Below are 21,924 nucleotides of genomic sequence, written 5' to 3'. Positions count from 1 at the left end.
GCTCTAAACCCCTGGAATTATATCAGATTTCACTTACAGAACATTGTAAGTCAAATGTGGGCTCTATTCAAGTGCAGGGCCCTGATCATGTGATGGGCAACCAGATTTAGCCTAACCAAATGTACCCTGTGGCCTTAAACATGACTCCACCTGTTCTTCAGTTCCAGTGAGAATAAATGATAGCTGTTGGATACCAGAGAATTTGGTGTGGTTTGATCAACAGCTTTGTTGTAGCAACAAAGGGGAAACGATACAGATTTTTACTCAGAGAGCAATGAACACAAACTCAGTGACTCTCCTGCTCTTCTTCTCTTAATCAGTTTTTGAAAACCAAACTGAGCCCTTTTGCCTCCTGGAATTGTGGAATCAATAAGATTATATGCTGAGGCAAAAGGTTTCCTAGTTCCAGACCTGCATAGGCAACTTAAAGACATTTAAAATCAAGGGAGGGAGTGTCTGAGGATATAGGTCAGTGGTAAGGTCCTTGCTTGTCATTCATGAGACCCTCCACCATTTTAAATTAAAAAGAAAAAATTATTCTCATCAGTCTAAAGTATGTCTTTCTTACAGTCCCATCTCAGCCATTAACCTTTGTAAAGTCTGCATATCCTCAAGTGCACATAGAGCTCAGCTTGAGGACTGCTGGTGTAGAAACCAAAGGCTATGGAATTTGGAGGAAGTATGTGAGAGGGGTTTATGGACAGCACCAGGATCCTTGAGCTGGCCACAGTGGTGGAAGAGCAAATTCCTAAATGACTATGAAAGACATCAGATACAGACTGGAAAGTGGAAATAAGTTGTTTCTAAGTCAGAAGCTTTCTATATTCAGATGGATTAGATGGAACCTGTTAAGGATAGTGCCATCTAGTGGCTATGCACATAGGTGCATAGTTATACAGTTGACCTGGTTGGAATCTCATCCTTACCTATGGAGAAGACATGGACTCGCTGTGTATTCTATGGGGCCCTGTTCCTTCTCATTTATAATTGGGGACATGAAAATACCTATTCTACAGTTTCTTCTGAAGGGCATCTAGCTAATCCATGCAAAAGAATTAGCACCTTGTCAGCATCTGACAAATATTAGTTATTGTTATGTAAGGTGTTGGGAATTAGGTTTGCTATGACTACCATAGAAAGTTGACATGACCTAGGTGACTTCAAATATATCATCTCATAGCCCCAGAGATCAGAAGGCAAAGGGTCAGTAGAATGGGCCTCTTTGAGGGTTCAAAGAAGATTCTATCTTTGCCCTTCCAGCTCCTGATGTTCTTTGGCCAGTGGTCACATCATAGTAGTCCCTTTTTTTCTGTGGCCCCATTGCCTTTTTCCTCTTCTGACTCTGTAATTTCCCTATTTCATTCAGGTAAAGACACTTGTTAATGGGTGTAGAGATGAAACTGTATCCTGTTCAAACGTACTCCATATTGTATAAAACAATGGCACTCAGTCTGTGCCTTTCCCCGAGTAACTCCATTAAAAAAAAAACAAAAAACAGCAGAAGTTGGGTCCATTTCTACTACAAATGCTGAGGCAGAATGACTCTGTCTTGTGTGTATATGTATGTGCAAGTAAATAATCACAACTTGTCTAGCACAAACCATGCCACAGACTGATAACTTGCACAAATAAATACCAGACTGAGTCAGGAACACATGAATACATGGATGTACCAAAACCATATATGAGAGAATCATATGTGAATCTATAATTGCCTATGGCCACATCTATCAGGAAAATTTACAAATACTTGGTATATTACAGCCAACAAAACTGACATAATTGTGAGTTTATTGATATTCTGACATTTTTGGGAATCCACAATTGTGTTCACCTACATTTCTGACAGAGAAAACACTCAGCATTAGGGTTAGGGTCTATCTGGACAACCCCCAATAATTTCCTCATCTCAAGACTCTTAATTACACCTGCAGAGACCCTTTGGCCAAATGAGATCATGTCCATAGTTTTCAGGGATTAGGGAGCAGAGGTGTCTCTGTGGAGGCCAACAATGAGTGCATTGAAAGCCAAGATGGCAAGTGTTCTAGCTTTATTTCTATTGCTGTGATAAAATACCCCAACCAAAAGACATTTACAGTTTATTCAGCTCACAGTTTCAGATCACTGTCCATTACTGGGGGGATGTCAGGCTGTAGCTTAAAGCATCTTTACTCATGCACATCTACATGCATGAGTAAAGAGAAATTAATGCACCCAGGTTAATTCCTTTCAGGTTTTGCTCAGCTAGCTTTTTCCTCTTAAATACAGTTAATGGCCCAGCCTAGGGAATGGTGCTGTCCACAATGGGCTGGGTTAAGGATTAAGACAATTCCCTACAGACATGTCTATAGACCAGCCTGATATAGTCAACCTTTCAAATGAGGCTTTCTTAGATTCTAAGTTGTGAAAACCTGACATTTAAAACTAATCATTACCTAAGTACAGCAGAAGCTGTATTGACAGAAATTCCTATGGAAGAGAAGGTCCCTGGAATGAAAACAATTTGTGGAATGAGAGGTGGCATGTTCTAACTTCAAGAATAGTGATTTCTCCTTATCAATGAATTGTGACAGGAAGTTCAAGGCAGTATCCTTACCAATGACTTCAGAAAAATCATTTGAAGAAAATGACCAGCTGATTACACCAGTTACTGGTTTCCACGAAAAATATATAATGGTTACTGCTGACATTGTCCATGGCTTCAGATAATTTATTTTGTATTTTTAAATAAAGACATTTGTGCATTCTTGATATTGAGTGCAAGAGCCATCTATTGTGTCCTGATTTCAACTTAAAACACCCAGGCATTTATACTATGAGTCTGTTACAATCAGGAATATAGTGCTTGCGTGACCAGAGATGTTCAGAAGCAGCCCTTCTGTGGAATAAGAATAATTTTATACAAAATAGAGAAATATCTAATTATGTGACAACCTTTGTATAATACAATTTTATTAAAAGTTTAAAAAAAGGAAAAATGGAAACTAATCATTGAAGAACAGAAGGGCAGGAACTGTGATACAGGATGATGGGGCTACTTCATAATTACTGGGGAGGTGAAAAACTGTGCACTTCTCAGATGTGCTGGGTTTGACATAATCCATCCAAGTAGAGGACTCCATGATGGCTCTGCCCAAGGGAAAGTCATATATTACCCAGGGCAATGTGACACCACTGAGTGGAGAACAGTATGTGACAAATTCAAAGTTGGAGGAGTGTTGGCAACACAAGAGGCTTCAGACACATGGAGTTTCGTGAAAGCTTCCAGAGATAGAAGGCTGCCAGGATGCCGAGGCTGGATATTCAGGGTCCTCACTACCTTCACCAACCTCAGTGCTCTTGAGCTAACTTCCTGGGGTTATCCCCCCAAACCAAACTATCCTTTGAAGGATTCCTCTTCATGCAAGCTTCATGGGCAACTGGGTGGGGTTTCTAGTATTTGGATAGTAGTTGAACCTTTTTCATTCCTTCCCTCCTACCCCATCCCCCACCAACTGTAATATCATTATGCAGTTCTTACAGGTGAGAGTATGGCTTTCTTTTCATAGTTGCAACACTATCTGTCAAAGTGGTTAAATGTATCAGCTCTTTCTCTGCTTTGTCACACAGGACCATTGTGTTAATAGGAGGATGTAAATCAACTCTGAAGGGAGTGATTAAAGTTTACGGATAATTGTGCTATCAATTGAGATAAGTTATCACACGTTATTTGCATATGTAAAGGCCACCCTAGGAATAATCTGGCTTCTCCGTTTTTGAATTAATATTTGGAAAGAAGAGAGCAATTAAACTATTCCAGAGAGGGAAATTTGCCAAATCCCAATGACAGTCATTGGCTTTGTTTTAAGTTCTGAAAAGAAATGAAGAAGCATAGTATCAGGTAGGTCAGGAGGACTGAGAAGGACATTTAGAGCAAGAGAAATCATCTATAGATTTTACTTCCAATCTTCTATTTGTATTGTGGCACAGTGGGGGCGGTGAATGTCATGGGTCCTTCTGAAGGTCTGTTCTTCCCTGACAAACACACATAAGCACATGAAATTCCCCACACCACCCTGGAGTGTACGCTGCTTCCCTGAAGCCCATTCACAAGTTCCTGAAAAGACCTGGGGAAGCCAGTGGAGCTCTGGGGAAGGCATACTCATAACACTGGGATTGCACACTCAGTTGGAAAAGATGGCAGATATACAAGAAGAGTCTGTAAAGGGAAACCCTGAACAAGCCCTCTGGTATCACATGCTCTTGATTATTTCTTTTACTACCAGGATTAGAAGCTGTATAGCCAAGCAACACATGACTATTAGTGTTGTATTGGTCACACTCTGAACTTGAGATACAATGCTAAAAGTCATCTAAAATGCTTTGCAGAAACTTGGCGGTTAGCTCAAACCAACTGAAAGTATCAACTCTGTCCCTGACCCCACACAAGTGTTCAATGGGAGACTCTTAACTTGAACAAGCCAGAACTGTATCTCCATTAGAGCTTGCTAAGGCAGCTTTCCCTGGACAGTGTCTTATGAAAAACTATGGGGTGTGACTAAGGATGTGCGCACCACTAAATCACCATTCTTTTCTTTGCACCTCCAATGAGCTCTTTCTACACCTTGGAACATCCTACTTTGTTTACCCCATAAGGAGTAATAAACTGCCCTCAAGGAGGCTCACTCTCTCATCTCCACTCAACTGACTACCTCATAGAGGAGCTCTTTCTCTTATGAAACCATTTATGTCAATGACTAGTATTCTGTGAGACAGGTTTAGTAACAGTTGGGGAGCAAGCCAGAGAGGCTTGGATGCTGGGGTAAAGAGCTATTGCTGTGCTGTGTTTTGTTTCTCCAAGAAAGAATGGGGGCCACTAAATATTTTGGGAAGAAGACCCACCAAAGACCCAAGAATTGATCCTAGATCTGGGGCATGTTACCTTTCTAGCTTTAGTATCTCATTTTGAATAGTGGGGATAACAAGACCTTCCTTTCCTCTTTCAAGGGAATGGTCTCACATCAGCGTGAGAACACATTGAGATAGGTATGTAAAGGTATTTGTGAAACAAAACCTTCCCAGTTACCAAGAGATAAATTGATGTTTTCAGAATATTAATATTAATTGATAGGTGTACTCATTAAAAGCCCTCAATGAGGAGGGAGCTTTTAGTGTGGGTTTGACATGATTACTCAAGGCAAGAGAATAAGAAACTCTGCAGACTGAATGCAAAGCCAACTAGGTGGTGAGAACACACTGTTTCTGAAGCACAGAATAATAGTCCAAGCAGACCATTGCCTTTGAATGTAAAGGGAAAGGCCCCGGGTGTTGTCAGGAAGGTATCAACCCCACATGTGCTCTGCAATTCTTCCAGTGGTCTTTTGTGCAAAACCAGATGGTGAATAAATAGGTGAATTCTGTGAATTAAAGAACATTAAATTTTATGACCAAGTCAAATTGATGTCTCTTGCTTAGGATGAGTGAATGACTGCATCTATTGGAAGCAGCTTGGGTGATCTTCACCATGGACTAGTGAGAAAGGTTTTAGCAAATGATCTTAGGCAAGAACACAAACCAGAAACAGCGTAAAAGGACTGACTCTTTAAATGGGAAAATTCACCTGTTTCCCTGAAAACTGCCTAGTATTCCGGACATTTCTTATATCATATGTCAATGAATGGATATCACTTGCTCACTGTTGCTTGTGAGGATAGTCTCAAAGACACCTAATAGGATCTGTTGAGACTTCCAAAGGTCATAATTTTCAAAGAAGACGGGAGAATTTGACCCATCTTCCCCCTGGGAGAAAGGAAGAGATTGAAAATATGCTCCACACAGGAGGCAGGTGAGATCATCCTTGTAGTATAGTAAAAGCTCCCACTGTTTGGGGTCTAGAGGGAACTTGATGACATAAAACTAAATTATAAACTAACTAAAAAGTTAATTGGGTTCAGTTTTGATGATTGATCCTCCCCCAAATTCCTGTAGCTAGTCCACATTTTTATTTAAAATTCAACCAAAACCTTGCCTCCTTCAAGACGGTCCCTGAAGCCCTTAAGTAGCTCCCCCTCTATCCAGGGACATTTTGTCACATTGCCCTAATACTTGATCACTCATTTCTGTGTGTGAACGGATGCATACATGTTGCAGCCCGTACTGCCCGTTCCGGTCCGAGGGTCAGGGTCTAGCGAGAGAGAGAGTGGGGATAAAGGGGAAGAGACGCGAAGAATGGAGACAAGACAGAGATTCTGATCAAGTCTCGTTTATTGAAGGGAATTCTGAGCTATTTATAGGCTTTTGCCACGTGCCTTGTAGGCGCGTGGATACCACGTGCCTTGCAGGTGTTGATATGACGTAAGCCTTACAGACGTCTATAGCGTGGACAGCACGTGCACCGCAATGCCTTGCAGGCGTGGATAGCACATGCGCCTTATAAGCATGTATGGTGTAGATAGCACGTGGACAGCACGTGAACCGCATGTCTTGCAGGCGTGACTACCACGTGCACCTTGCAGCTGGGGCCAGTAAACAGCAACACAAAATATGTGGGATATCAGAGTGTGCTTCAGCTGTTGTAGGCTATTGAAAACCAAATCTTTCGTCAGGGTATATGGTTCCAGATGGCTGCAAAGTTGATCTAGCTGCTTTCTGCTAAAGTCGGCTCCCAACACATACACATGTGGAGAACAGAAGGCAACTTTGGATATTGTTCCTCAAGTATTGACCACTTTTTTTTTTTTTTTTTTTTTTGAGACAGAATCTGTAGAGGTCTAGAACCCACCAAGTAGGCTAGCTGACTAGCTGAGCCCCAGGGATCTACCTGTTCACCTGTTTCTGTCTCCCAGTGATGAGATTACTAGAATAGCACCACACAGAGTGTTTTTGTTTTAACATGGGTTCTGGGGATTGAACTCAGACCCTCATGCTTTCGAGGAAAGCACTTTGCCACCCTAACTGTACCCCTAGTGCACTTATCTGTCTAAGCAAAGACATTCTGTTCTCCTCGAAATGTGAAAACCAAGCACAGCCCTGTGCCTGATGGCAGCAGATCTCACTGGCTGAGAGAGCCCCCAAGAAGCAAGGTTAGGTTTTTGAAGTCTTAGTCTTAAGAAAACAAACCTATAAATTTGATGCTACATCATGAGCACAGCAAGGAACTAACTGCACCATGCCTGCTGTTAATATTGAATGGGAAAGTGCAGAAGTTTAATCAAGGAAAAAAACCTGGGAAGAAAGTATGGAACATAAATTATTGATAGATATGAAGAGCCTCAAAAATATTTAAAATGAGGATTTTCACCAGATCATTCTGGTGTCCATGCCCTGGATGAATGAATACTTGTGGCAAGTCACGTGACAATGTTACTGAGTTGAGAGGACTCTGAAGACCTGGAAGAGAACATGATCCCTAAGTGGACAAGCCCTCATTATTGACGTTGAATAATTGCTCTGCCTGTTCTTAGCTGTGTAGTCTCCAACCACTGTGTCTCACACTCTCGAGATTATGTGGTGAAAAGGGCTGGTTCTGCCTTGGATCATTTTCTTTCCTCTGAGGATCACAGTAGAAGCTAGAAACAGTCACAGGCCTGATTCTGGACAAAGGGACACTATAGAGGGGATATCTGCCACAACCTTACCGTCATTCTTCTGTCCCCTCTCTTCTCATGCTTCTGGAGGGAAGAGGCTCTGAGAAGAGGCCGCCTCAAAGAAGGCAGAGCCACAGATAAAAAGGAGTCTGGGTCCTGTAATGTGATGTGAAAGGCAGTCACATAAAAAATGGTCTGTGGTCGTAAACAGAGAATGCTCTTTTGTTGAGATGAGCCATTGATCTGCAACTGAAAATAAGTTAATGTGGCAATATGGATTTATTTTCTTTATAGTCTGAAGGCTAGTAATGACAGCTGCTGCAGATATTACAAGTATCATAAGAAATGCTCATCCGTACAAGAAATCACTTGAGGAGCAACACCAGTCCTCCTCCTCATCTGGTTAAGCATCCTGGTTGCAGATTCACCAACACTCAACAACCTACCCCTGTCTCCCCACATGGTGAATCCTGGGGTTAGCTACATTTCTTTTATTTCATTATCTAGAGTTTCTCCTCAAATGTTTCATTTTTCTGGTTAAAAAAAAAAAACTATTTCTTATTGCCTTTTTTTTTTTTCCTGATATAGGGTTCCACTTAATAGCCTAGGCTGGCCTTGAACTTCCATCTACCTTTCTGCTGCCTTCTGAGTGTTTAAATTACAGGCATATTCTACTAAGTCTGGGCACACACTGTTAATTTTTAAGTGTAGTTAATTCCACCCTTGAATCTAGCTGCAGTATGACTCCTAGTACAGTAGTAGTATCAAGATGGGACCTTGTGCAAGTTATTGGGTCATGAGGGCTCTGCCTAATAAATCAATTGATTTATTCATAGATTAATAAAGCAGTGGAATAATTAGTTATGGAAGTGTCTTCACTGGAAATGGTAGCTCTCTTCAATATGTCTGCTTTCTCTCAATATTTGATGTCCTTGCCATGATATGGTGTAAGAATAAGGATGTAGCTTTTGGACTTCCAGCATTCATGAATGTGAGCTAAACAAATCTCTGTTCTTTGTCATATTCAGTTGTATTCAGTATTCAAATATTTCATTGTAGCAATAGAAAATGGGCTAAGATATTTATTTAGTAAAGGGAGAAAAAACCTTAATCTCTGTCAAATGAAAATATCTACCTACTGGAAATCATTGTTACATTTGGTATCTTTCTCCTCTCATTTGTTTAGGCATATATGATTTTATCCTCATTGAGAACATAATACACATATAATCTAAAAGTTTGTCTTGTGCATTTTTCTTGCATTCATCATAAACTTATCAACAAAAGTGCTCTAGCGCCATGGCTTTTGAGAGTCCTATACCATTTGATTGTAAGGACTTCTCATACTTTTTTTTTTTAATTGTAAAAAGTATTGCAGTGCACATATTTGCAAGCTTTGAATTGGGCCCTTTGCAGTCTGGATTCATTGTGCTATTCTGACTCTGGGCTTGGATGACACATCACAGACCATTTTGCATTCTCTGGGTACAGTCTGGTTCTTGGAATGTGTCCTAGTTAGGTTTCTATTGCTGTGATAAAAACTGGCCGAAGCCAACTTGGAAAGGAAAGGATTTATTTGGCTTACATAGTTCAGGTCATAGAATACTGAGGGGAGCCAAGTCAGGAATAAAATGCGGGAACCTGGAACTGAAGCAGAAGCCATGGAAGAATGCTGCTTACTGGGTTGCTCTCTATTGATTGTTCAGCCTGCTTTCTTTCTTTCTTTCTTTCTTTCTTTCTTTCTTTCTTTCTTTTCCATTAATTTATTTATTTATTCATTTTACATCCGAATCACAGCTCCCCTATTCTCCCTCATATAGCCCCTCCCCCATGCTTCTCTTCCCTTCTCCTCTGAGAAGGGGGAAGCCCCCCCCCCAACCCACCCTGGCACATCAAATCACTGCAAGACTATGTACATCCTCTCCCACTGAGGCCAAACATGGCAGCCCAGTTAGAGGAACAGGATCAACAGTCAGGCAACAGAGTCAGAGACAGCCTCTGCTCTAGTTGTTGGGGGACTCACATGAAGACCAATTATATAGCTGCTACATATGTGCAGGGGGCTTAGGTCCAGCCCATGTATGCTCCTCGGTTGGTAGTTTAGTCTCTGGGAGCTCCCAGGGGTCCAGGTTAGTTGACTCTGTTAATCTTCCTGTGAAGCACTATCGTCTTTGGGTCCTTCAATCCTTCCCCCAACCCTTCCACTAGATTCCCTGAGCTCTACCTAACATTTGACTGTGGGTCTTCGCATCTGTTTCTGTCAGTTGCTGGGTGGAGCTTCTAGAGGACAGTTAAGCTCCTTTCTACATGCATAACAGAGTATCATTAAGAATATCAGAACAATTTTTTTTTCCATTTCTCTTCCCTATGGGGTGGGTCTCAGGTTGAACCAGTCATTGCTTAGCCATTTCCCCAGTCTCTGCTCCATCTTTGTCCCTGCACTTTTTATAGGCAGGACACATTTTGGGTCAGAGGTTTTCTGGGTGGATTGGTGTCCTTGTCCCTCCACTGGGAGTCCTGCCTGACTATAGGAGGTGGCCACTTCAGGCTCCATATCCCCACTGCTAGAAGTCTCAGCTTGAGTCACCCTCATTGATCCCCTGAAGCTTCTCTCATCCCAGGTCTCTGGCACATCCTAGAGATGTTCTCACCACCTGCCACTGATTTCTGTTCACTCTCTGGCCCTCTCTCCCTGGTTCTTCCAACACCTGATCCACCCCCCCCCACCCATTTTTCTTCCCCTTCCCCTGTCACACACTGTTCCCTCCCTCCATCTACCTCTGATGATTCTTTTATTTCCCCATCTGAATGAGACTCAAGCATCCTCCTTTGGGCTAGTATTCTGCATTGTGGCTGCAGCCTGCTTTCTTATAGTACCTAGGATCATTTGCCCAGGGGTGGCACAAAACATGGTAAGATGGACCCTCCCACATCAATTATTAAGAAATCTCCTAGCCCTACGCACCACAGACACTTACCTATAGACCAATCTGATAGAGGCAATTCCTCTTCGTGGATATGTCTAGGTTTATGTCAAGTTGAAAAAAGAAAACAACAAACCTGACCAGCACAGACGGTAATAGAATCAGTATTCAAGGGCTCCTGGGAAGAGTAGAGGAGGTGTTTGGAGAGCAGAGTGAAATCTCTTTTCACACTGGCTCATTAGGTAGAGGTGCATAACTGTCTGAGGATGAGGGATGTGATGCTTAATTACAGGTGTCAGCTTGGAAAACTAAGGGATCTAGGAATGCCTGGAAAAGTATTATTTCTCGGTATGCCTATGAATGTGTTTCCAGAAAAGAAAAGTTGCCACTTTAGTCTATGGACCACGCTAAGAACAGCCAGCCACCTTTATTCAGTGCAGTGGATGCCATCTAATCTATGTAAGATCTGGAAAGAAAGAAAAATTAGAGACAAGGTAATATCTCTTCTTCTCACTCCCTCCTCCATCTTCTCCTCATCCCCTGCTATCCTCTTTCTTTCTCTTCCCCTTCTTCCTCTTGTCACAACCTTCTCTTGACCTTCAGCATCAGTGTTTAAGGCCCTCTGGTCTTCAGATCTGGGATTTACACAACTAGACCCACATGTCTTAGGCATTTGAATGTGGATTGAGCCATTCTACCAGCTTTTCTTATTCAAAACTTTGCAGATGGATTATCCTGGGATGTCTCAGTCTCCGGTCATACAAGCTAATGCCCTTCGATACGTTTCCTGTCTTCATGTCTATCATTTTTCTATATACCTATCAATAATCTATTATCTATCTACCTGTCATCTATGAATCACTCATCTATCTGTCTTCTTACTAGCTATATCAATCTATAATCTATTATCTATCTATCTATCTATCTATCTATCTATCTCTCTCATTGTTTATAATCTATCTATCCATCCTATCATTTATCTAGATACATGATTCTGTCTTTTTAGAGAAGTTTGATTAATACATGGGGCAGTGGGGTGTTCTCTGTAATTCTTTGTGAGACAAATGTCATCTATTTACCAGAAGAGTCAGAGACCACAGGTCATGAGGTGATTGCTGCTCCATTTGGCCAGACACCATACCTCTTAAAATTATCTTCTCATTTTTGAACTAACTCTAAGCATTTTAATTGAGACATAATTAACATATTAACACTTTTAAAGTGTAAGGTTCAGTGAAATTTTACATAAATATCACTATGACTTGTAGAATGTTTTCATCACCTCCCAAAGGAAACTCCAAGCCTGTTAGCAATAACTCTCCATACTTCCCTCCCTTCACTTCTGGCAAGCACTGATTTACTTTTCACCTCTATGAATTGGCCTATCTATACCGCCTCTAAATGAATCTATAGTGGAGTACTTTCTGTTCTTTTTTCTTTTTGAGGAAGCATCTCATGTAGTCTAGGTGGACCCTGAACTTAGTATGTTGCTAAGGCTGACCTTGAACTCTGGTACCTGTGGAGACCAGATGCAGTCATTGAATACTCTGAAACTGAAGTTACAGATGACTGTGAGCTACCATGTGGATGGTGGGAAACAAACCCAGGTCCTCTGAAAGAACAAGTGCTTTTAATTACTGAGCTACCTCTCTAGCCCTGTATATTTCTTTACTAGTTCTTTGTGATTCTATTTAATAAAACGGCAGGGTAGACATTATATGAATTTTACTAAAAGGCATGCAAGTCAGCACCAGAAGCAAACATTCAAGGAACTGTCCCTTATGCTACAGAAGGACTAGGGGACCTGTGACAAGAATGAAAGAGTCTGTGCTTGTTGGGGATTAGGAGAAGTTTGCTGTCCATTCCGTGTAGGTGTCTTAGTCTATTTTCTGTTGTCCAGGCAGGGCTTTTATGAAGAAAGGAGATGCATTCAACTTGGTCTTGGAGGCTACATCAGTTTCTCTTTTGTAGCTGTGGTAAGATACCCTTGTTGGGAGCCGACTTTAGCAGAAAGCGGCTAGATCAACTTTGCAGCCATCTGGAACCATATACCCTGACGAAAGATTTGGTTTTCAATAGCCTACAACAGCTGAAGCACACTCTGATATCCCACATATTTTGTGTTGCTGTTTACTTCCCCCAGCTGCAAGGTGCACGTGGTAGTCACGCCTGCAAGGTAATGCAGTTCACGTGCTGTCCACGTGCTATCTACACCATACATGCTTATAAGGCGCATGTGCTATCCATGCCTGCAAGGCATTGCGGTGCACGTGCTGTCCACGCTATAGACGCCTGTAAGGCTTACGTCATATCAATACCTGCAAGGCACGTGGTATCCACGCGCCTACAAGGCACATGGCAAAAGCCTATAAATAGCTCAGAATTCCCTTCAATAAATGAGACTTGATCAGAATCTCTGTCTTGTCTCCATTCTTAGCGTCTCTTCCCCTTTATCCCCACTCTCTCTCTCGCTAGACCCTGACCCTCGGACCGGAACGGGCAGTACGGGCTGCAACAGTTTGGCGTCCAACATCGGGCTCCAGTAAGTGCAACAGTTTGGTGCCCAAGCGTGGGGGGTTCGAGACAGTTTGGCGCTCAACAAGAGGCAGCGGGAACGAGAGACCCAGTGAGGGACTTTACGGAAGAAGGATCTGTTGGTTGCCGCAGGAATCTGCCGCATTGAGAAAGGTAAGGAAAATGGGACAGGAAATTAGTCAACCTGAATCCAAAATTAGTCAGCTTGAATTCAACTCTCTGTTTCGGTTTTGTTTGCTGCTCACATGTGTTAATTTTCTGCTTTTGTTCTTGAATGCTGTCATTTTGGTTCAAAATAAAAAGAAGCGTAAGTTAGAATCCAAAATACAGCCAAAGGTTGATGACAATTTGTCAGAGCCAGATTGTGCTGACCGAGAGGAAGAGGAAGTCAAATTTTATGACGCTGAAATGCCCTCTTTCTATGTGCCTCCACCTCCAAGTGCTCCCCCAATGGAGACAATGGTTGTAGATCCTAAAAAGGAGTTACAGGACAAAATTACTACCCTTAAACAACTGATAGAGTTAGAAAAAGAGTATCAGGGCTTAAGTAACCAGTTACAGAAATTAAGGACAGGGAAGAGGTCTCAAGAGACTAACTGCGAAAATCCCCCGGATTTTCACGTTCCTCAACCTGGTGTCCAAAGGCAGTCCCTATCCTCTAGCTTTAGTTCAGCTACAGATCAGCCAGAGGAGGGAGACACTAAGGCTTTCCCTGTATCAGAGACCAGAGACGCTCAAGGGGTTGCTTGGAGACATCACACAGGGTTTAATTTTCAAATTATTAAAGAATTAAAAAATGCAGTATCTCAATATGGTGCCACTGCTCCCTTTACTCTTGCAATTTTAGAATCTGTTGCAGAGGAGTGGCTAACTCCTAGTGATTGGAATATGTTAGTGAGGGCAGTTCTTAGTGGTGGAGACTATCTTATTTGGAAATCAGAGTATCATGAGAATTGTAAAGAGACAGCTAGGAGAAACATTCAGGCAGGCAATGGTTGGTCCTTTGATGCCTTAGTAGGAGAAGGGCAATTTGCTTCTAGTGATAACCAGATGCAATATGACTCAGGTTTATATGCTCAAATTCAAAATGCAGCCATGAAGGCTTGGCGTAAACTCCCAGTAAAGGGAGACCCTGGTGGATCTTTAACAGCAATCAGGCAAGGGCCTGATGAACAATTTTCTGACTTTGTTCATCGATTAATGACAACAGCAGGGAGGATTTTTGGCAATGCAGAGGCAGGTGTAGATTATGTGAAACAACTTGCATATGAAAATGCTAATCCTGCCTGCCAAGCGGCCATTAGACCTTATAGGGAAAAGACAGACCTTACGGGATATATCAGACTCTGTTCTGACATAGGTTCCTCTTATCAACAGGGCTTAGCTATGGCAGCTGCTATGCAAGGAAAATCTGTAAGAGATTTTTTGGCAAATAAAGACAGAAAGGCATGTTTTAAATGTGGTAAGCCTGGACACTTTGCAAGAGATTGCAAAGTAGAAAATGAGTTAAGCCAGAGACAGCCCAGAAAACAGCCTGGGCTCTGCCCACGTTGCAAACGTGGAAGGCATTGGGCTAGTCATTGTATGTCTAAAAGAGACGCACAAGGTAACACCCTTTCCCATAATCAGGGAAACGGGAACAGGGGCCAGCTCCAGGCCCCGAACCGACACAAGCCAAAACAGGCTTATGGAGCAGTCAGTGTCCTACCAGCAAATACCAATCCCTTTCTGAACTTAGTCGAGCAACACCAGGAAGCGCAGGACTGGACCTCAGTTCTGCCACCTACACAGTATTAACCCCAGAAATGGGACCTCAGGCTTTACCCACTGGAGTGTTTGGACCACTCTATCCAAATGTGTTTGGCCTGATAGTGGGAAGAAGTAGTACTACTATGCAGGGATTACAAATTTTTCCTGGAGTTATAGATAATGATTATCAGGGTGAGATTAAGGTAATGGCGCAGGCAATTCAGAACATAGTCACCATTCCTACAGGAAAGAGGATAGCTCAACTATTGTTACTTCCATTGTACCCTACTAATCACAAATATAAGAATCCTAAAAGAGGGGATCAAGGTTTTGGTTCCTCTGATGCATACTGGGTACAGCCTATAGTTAAACAAAAACCTATGATGACAATCTGGCTAGATGGAAAGGCATTCCAAGGCTTGGTTGACACAGGAGCTGATGTGACTATCCTAAAACAAAGTGATTGGCCTGCTACCTGGCCTCTGACCCCAACCTTAACCAATTTAAGGGGTATTGGCCAAAGTCAAAATCCACTACAAAGCTCTAAGGTGCTAACGTGGAAAGATAAAGAAGGAAATACAGGAAATATACAACCCTATGTCATCTCAGGCCTTCCCATTAATCTCTGGGGCAGAGATCTGTTATCCCAGTTGGGATTGATTATGTGCAGCCCTAATGAAGTAATCGTGGCTCAAATGGTAAACTCTGAGCTTTCCCCAGACAAAGGATTAGGAAAAGGTGAAGATGAAATTATTCATCCTACTGAAGTTTATGGTAACAATGAAAGAAGAGGCTTGGGGTATTTTTGATGGGGGCTACTGATTCAGCTGCACCCCTAGGACGTTGTGCGGATCCCATCACCTGGAAAGGGGACTCGCCCGTCTGGGTGGATCAGTGGTCCCTAACCACCGAAAAATTACAAGCTGCCCAGTTGCTAGTGCAGGAGCAATTACAGGCAGGGCATTTGGAAGAGAGTAACTCTCCCTGGAACACCCCAATATTTGTCATTAAGAAAAAATCAGGAAAGTGGAGATTGTTGCAAGACTTGAGGGCTGTTAATGCAACCATGATTAAAATGGGAGCCTTACAACCTGGGCTGCCCACACCGGTGGCCATACCTTTAGGTTATTATAAAATAGTTATAGATTTAAAAGACTGTTTTTTTACTATCCCCTTACATCCTAATGATAGAAAACGTTTTGCTTTCAGTATTCCCTCTATAAACTTTAGAGAACCTATGAAAAGATATCAATGGAAGGTATTGCCTCAGGGTATGGCTAACAGTCCTACCTTGTGCCAAAAGTTTGTGGCTTCTGCCATAGAGGGTGTTAGAACTATGTGGAAGCAAATTTACATGATTCATTTCATGGATGATATTTTGATAGCTGGAAAAGATGGAAAACAGGTACTCCAGTGCTTTGATGATCTTAGAACAGCTTTACAGACTGCAGGGTTACAAATAGCACCAGAAAAGGTGCAATTACAAGACCCATATACCTATTTAGGATTTCAGATTAATGGTCCAAGTATTATTAATAGTAAAGCCACACTGAGGACTGATTCCCTTAAGACACTTAATGATTTTCAAAAACTACTGGGAGACATTAATTGGCTAAGACCATATTTGAAACTTACAACAGGAGAATTGAAGCCTCTGTTTGATATTCTCAAGGGAGATCCTGACCCTAAATCTGGCAGGGCTCTAACAGAGGAGGGTAGAAAAGCCTTACAGAAGGTAGAGAATGCTATTTCATCCCAATTTGTAACTCATATTAATTATTCTAAGCCTTTATATTTTCTTATTTTTAACACTAAACTAACTCCTACTGCAGTTTTTTGGCAAACTGCACCCATATTATGGGTTCATCTTCCCTCATCCCCCAAGAAGGTTCTTAATCCATACTATGCAGCTGTAGCAGATATGATTATGTTAGGCAGAGATAACAGTCAAAAATATTTTGGAAAAGATCCTGATGTCATAGTACAACCCTATACAAGGCATCAGGTTGATTGGCTTATGCAGAATTCTGAAGTCTGGCCTATTGCATGTGCCTCATTTGCTGGTCAGATAGATAATCATTATCCACCAGATAAATTGGTTCAGTTTTGTAATCATCATGAATTTGTTTTTCCATCTCGTACTGCACATGAACCTATTAAGGAAGCATTGCTAGTTTTCACTGATGGTTCCTCATCAGGAACAGCTGCTTATGCCTTTAAAGATCAAGTAATCTCCTTTGCTACATCATCTGTGTCAGCTCAATTGGTTGAATTACATGCTGTTATTGCTGTGTTTCAAGCATTTCCAAATCAACCCATTAACATTTATACAGATAGCTCATACATAGCTCAGTCTATCCCTCTGTTAGAAACTGCTGCACAGATAAAGCATTCCTCAGAAGCAGCTGATTTGTTTTTACAGTGCCAACAATTAATTTTGAAGAGAAAGTGTAAATTCTTTATAGGACACCTGAGAGCCCACACTGGGCTACCAGGTCCTCTCTCTGAAGGAAATACCAAGGCAGACCTAGCTACTCGAATAGCTGCAGTGACTTTATCAGATCAAAAATCTAATTTGGATCAGGCCATAAAGGCTCATGAGTTACATCACCTTAATTCTAAAACCTTAAGAGTTATGTTTAAAATTACCAGAGAACAAGCTAGACAAATTGTCAAACAATGTCAATCATGTGTTAAACTTTTACCAGTTCCTCATTTGGGTGTAAATCCAAAGGGACTGATACCAAACAGTATCTGGCAAATGGATGTTACTCATTATAATGAATTTGGCAAGCAAAAATATATACATGTATGTGTAGACACATACAGTGGTTTCATCTATGCAACATTACAAACTGGAGAAGCAAGCAAGCATGTAATTGCTCATATGCTTGCTACAATCGCTGTAATGGGTGTGCCTAAACAGATAAAAACTGACAATGGCCCAGGTTATACAAGCTCCAGTTTCCACCAATTTTGTGAAAGATTGGGAATACTACATAAAACGGGTATTCCATATAATCCACACGGCCAAGGTATAGTAGAAAGGGCACATCAAACCATTAAATGTCAATTTGAAAAAATTAAAAAGGGGGAATGGTACCCTACCAAGGGATCCCTAGAAATATCCTTCATCATGCACTCTTCATTTTAAATTTTTTAAATTTGGATTCTGAAGGAAAATCTGCTGCAGATAGATTCTGGCATCCTGATACAAAAAAAAATTTTGCAACAGTCCTCTGGAAAGATCCATTAACTGGAACCTGGAATGGGCCAGACCCAGTGCTTATCTGGGGAAGAGGTTCTGTTTGCATATATTCCCAAACTGCAGATGCTGCACGTTGGCTGCCAGAGAGACTGATTAAACAAATAGACAACAATAACAAATCCAGGGAGGAGAAACCCCCTGAGAAGCGTATTTTTTCTTCACAGGAAACATAAAGATGCTTCACAATTGCCTTCAAATTGGAACAGATCAACGAGTAAACCTGACTTGGGAAGTTATCAGTGCTGAAGAAGACATCACCACCCATAACTCCAGGGTGGCTCTATTGGACTCTTGATTCCCTGACTTATGATTTAGTGGGGAACTAGATTGTTTTAGATTTAGTGGGAATTTAGATTAGGAGAAAACCCACTACCACAGTTACTATAGTTGTTTTTTGGGTTTGAGATTGACTAGAGCAAGAACAGGGATTTCCTTAGTTTTCTTTAGATCAAAGCTATGATCAGTTTTGTATTTATATAGATTTAGATTCTGATATAAGACATTTATAAACAGAATAGAAGAGGCTTACACTTTTTACTCCTCTGATAGAGGGAGTTATGTGTTACCCTTAAAAAAGAGTGTTGCTTTTATACTGACTGTTCAGGCATTGCTAAGTCTCTTGTCTCTTGGGTTAATAAGGTTCAACAAACTGATGGCTTTTGTACGAGATACTATTCAAATGAAACCCATACAGGTCCACTATTACAGGCTGGAAGTAGGGGACTCTGAAACCTCTGTCATCAAGACTGATGAGGATTAACCCCTAACTTACGCGCTAAGCCGGATAGTCAGTGACGGGTAAGAGAGCATACCGAGACCCTTGCCCCTAAAAGATGGGAGGCCTCACCATCCTAAGACAGGAGCTCAACCAATGGCTGTTGAGTATCCAAGGACGGGAAAGGGAGGCTGGGGTCCTTTGTTCCAACCTAGGACAGGCACGGTTTCCGTAAGTTTTCCCAGCCTTCCCTTTTGAAAAAAATTTAAAAAGGGGGACCTGTTGGGAGCCGACTTTAGCAGAAAGCGGCTAGATCAACTTTGCAGCCATCTGGAACCATATACCCTGACGAAAGATTTGGTTTTCAATAGCCTACAACAGCTGAAGCACACTCTGATATCCCACATATTTTGTGTTGCTGTTTACTGCCCCCAGCTGCAAGGTGCACGTGGTAGTCACGCCTGCAAGGTAATGCAGTTCACGTGCTGTCCACGTGCTATCTACACCATACATGCTTATAAGGCGCATGTGCTATCCATGCCTGCAAGGCATTGCGGTGCACGTGCTGTCCACGCTATAGACGCCTGTAAGGCTTACGTCATATCAACACCTGCAAGGCACGTGGTATCCACGCGCCTACAAGGCACGTGGCAAAAGCCTATAAATAGCTCAGAATTCCCTTCAATAAATGAGACTTGATCAGAATCTCTGTCTTGTCTCCATTCTTAGCGTCTCTTCCCCTTTATCCCCACTCTCTCTCTCGCTAGACCCTGACCCTCGGACCGGAACGGGCAGTACGGGCTACAACAGTTTGGCGTCCAACATCGGGCTCCAGTAAGTGCAACAACCCTGACAAAAGCAGTTTAAGAAAGGGTTTTTATTTGGGTTTATAGTTTCAGGGTATACAGTCCATCCTGGTGGCAGGTACTCGAGGTCCACTTATCACACTGCATCCGCAATCTGGAAGAGAGAGTGAAGAAGAAGTAACATTAAAGCCTGCCCCTAGTGGCTCACTTGCTCCAGCAAGGCTTCATCTCTCAAAGGTTCTACAAACTTTAAGGTTTCACAGAGCACAAGGCAGTCACCTGCAGTTATACACTGTCCCCCATTACTCCTTTATATCTCTCCCACACACCTCATTTCTGAGATTCTTGTCATGGCATTTCTAAATTCCAGCAAAGTTGCTCTTCCAAGGTTAATTCAAAGCTCCCCGCCTTTGTCAGAGTGGGAAGATGCAGCCTTGATGGAGGAAGTGGATCACTGGGGGGCACTCTTTGAGGTCTTATAGCCAGGCCCCACTTCCTGTTCACTCTTCCAGACTGCTATGAGGGTGTGGCAGTGAGTGATCTGTGAAGGCAAGGCCAATGGGGTAACCTCCAGAAAGTCCCAGAGTTCTGTTATGTGAGAGGCTCTCAGGACTCAATGGTGACAACCTTAGCTGAAATTCCCAACTGTGGGGAGCTGGAACCTGAACAGACAATCTGCAGTAGATAGACAGGGCCCCCTGTGGAGAGACGGGGCCACCCATACATCTTCAAAATTTTTAACCGAGAGAATTATTCCTGTCCAAAGGAAGTGCACAGATAAAAATGAAGCAGACTGAAAGTAAGGCCATCCAGTGACCTGCCCAACTTGGGATCCATCCTATAGGCTTGTACCAAACCCTGACACTATTACTGATGTCATGTTGTGCTTGTAGACAGGAGTCTAGCATGGCTGTCATCTGAGAGCCTCTACCAGCAACTGACTGAGACAGATGCACATACTTACAGTCTCCTCCTCTTCAAATGTAGCAGGCAGCTCTGGTCAGCCCCTGGTTCCAGCTTTCTTGTAAAGTTCTGTAAGCCTCAGGATTTCCACACTCCAAAAAGGCTGAAGCACGTGGCAAATCTTCTTTCTGGATCCTCACTCTCCTGACTTCCCCCAGTATGGTTTGTTATGTGCCCTGCCCCCTCCCAAAGAAGTCTTTGCAGAGAGAAAAGAGGGTGAGAGGAGTAAAAATACAAGATTTTCTACACCGCCCCATGCTCAGAGTAATAACTTGGAGACTTTTATATTTATTAAAAGCTTCAAGCATTATAGCTGGGCAGAATCTGAGCTATTCTAACTTGATAATGCTGGCCTGACCTACTTCCCAGCCACATGGCCTGTTACCTGCAATCTGGGTCTCGCCTGGTCACTTCTTTCTTCATTTATGTCTTGATAGAGACTCCCCAGATTCCACCTGAAACCACCTTCTTCTCTTTGGGCATGGAAGTCCTGCCTTTTCTTCTCCTGCCCAGCTATAGGCTGTTTAGCTCTTTATTTAACTAACCAGAAGGTGATAGAAAACAAATTTTACAGAATACTAAGTCAGGAGATGCTTCATAATGATGACAATACCAAAGTCAGGACTGCAACCAGATCTCTGGGTACAAAATCAGTATTGAAATACATAGTGCACAAAACATCTCCCAACAGAGAGGCATCTCACCATCATTGGTAAGACTTGCTCTGGGAGAAAGGATATGCTGTAACAATTGAAAATGGCATCATTTAAGCAGGGCATAGTGGCACAAGACTTTAATCTCAGAACTTAGGAGGCAGAGGCAAGGGGTCTTTGAGTTCAAGGCGAGTCTGGGATACAGAACAAGTTCAAGAACAGCCAGGGCTACATAGAGAAGCTCTGACTCAAAAAAAAACAAAAAACAAAAAAAAAAAAAAAAAAAAAAAAAACAAAAAAAAACAAAAATGAAGAATGGGGAGGGGAAGAAGAAAGAAAGAAAGAAAGAAAGAAAGAAAGAAAGAAAGAAAGAAAGAAAGAAGAAAGAAAGAAAGAAAGAAAGAGAAAGAAGGAAGGAAGGAAGAAAAGGGAGGGAGGAAAGGGAGAGAGAGGGAGGGGGAGAAAAAAGGTGAGAGAGAGAGAGAGAGAGAGAGAGAGAGAGAGAGAGAGAGAGAGAGATCACAAGGTGATATGAGATGTATAGGAATGATATAAATAAAGTTTTTGGCACACATAAGAAAGACACTTCTCCATGCTGTAAAAAATCAAAGGTGACAGGTCCCCTTTCTACTGAAAGGTACATTTATTTTCTAGCCCGATGGAACTTGGGCCTGTATGTGACCTTCACAAAAGACCACAGCCACCCATTCTTCCTGATTATGCAGCTCTGTTTGCCATGTAGATAC

The sequence above is a fragment of the Arvicanthis niloticus genome, chromosome 8 (genome assembly GCF_011762505.2).
Source record: "Arvicanthis niloticus isolate mArvNil1 chromosome 8, mArvNil1.pat.X, whole genome shotgun sequence".
Taxonomy (NCBI): domain Eukaryota; kingdom Metazoa; phylum Chordata; class Mammalia; order Rodentia; family Muridae; genus Arvicanthis; species Arvicanthis niloticus.
This window is presented reverse-complemented; position numbering follows the sequence as displayed.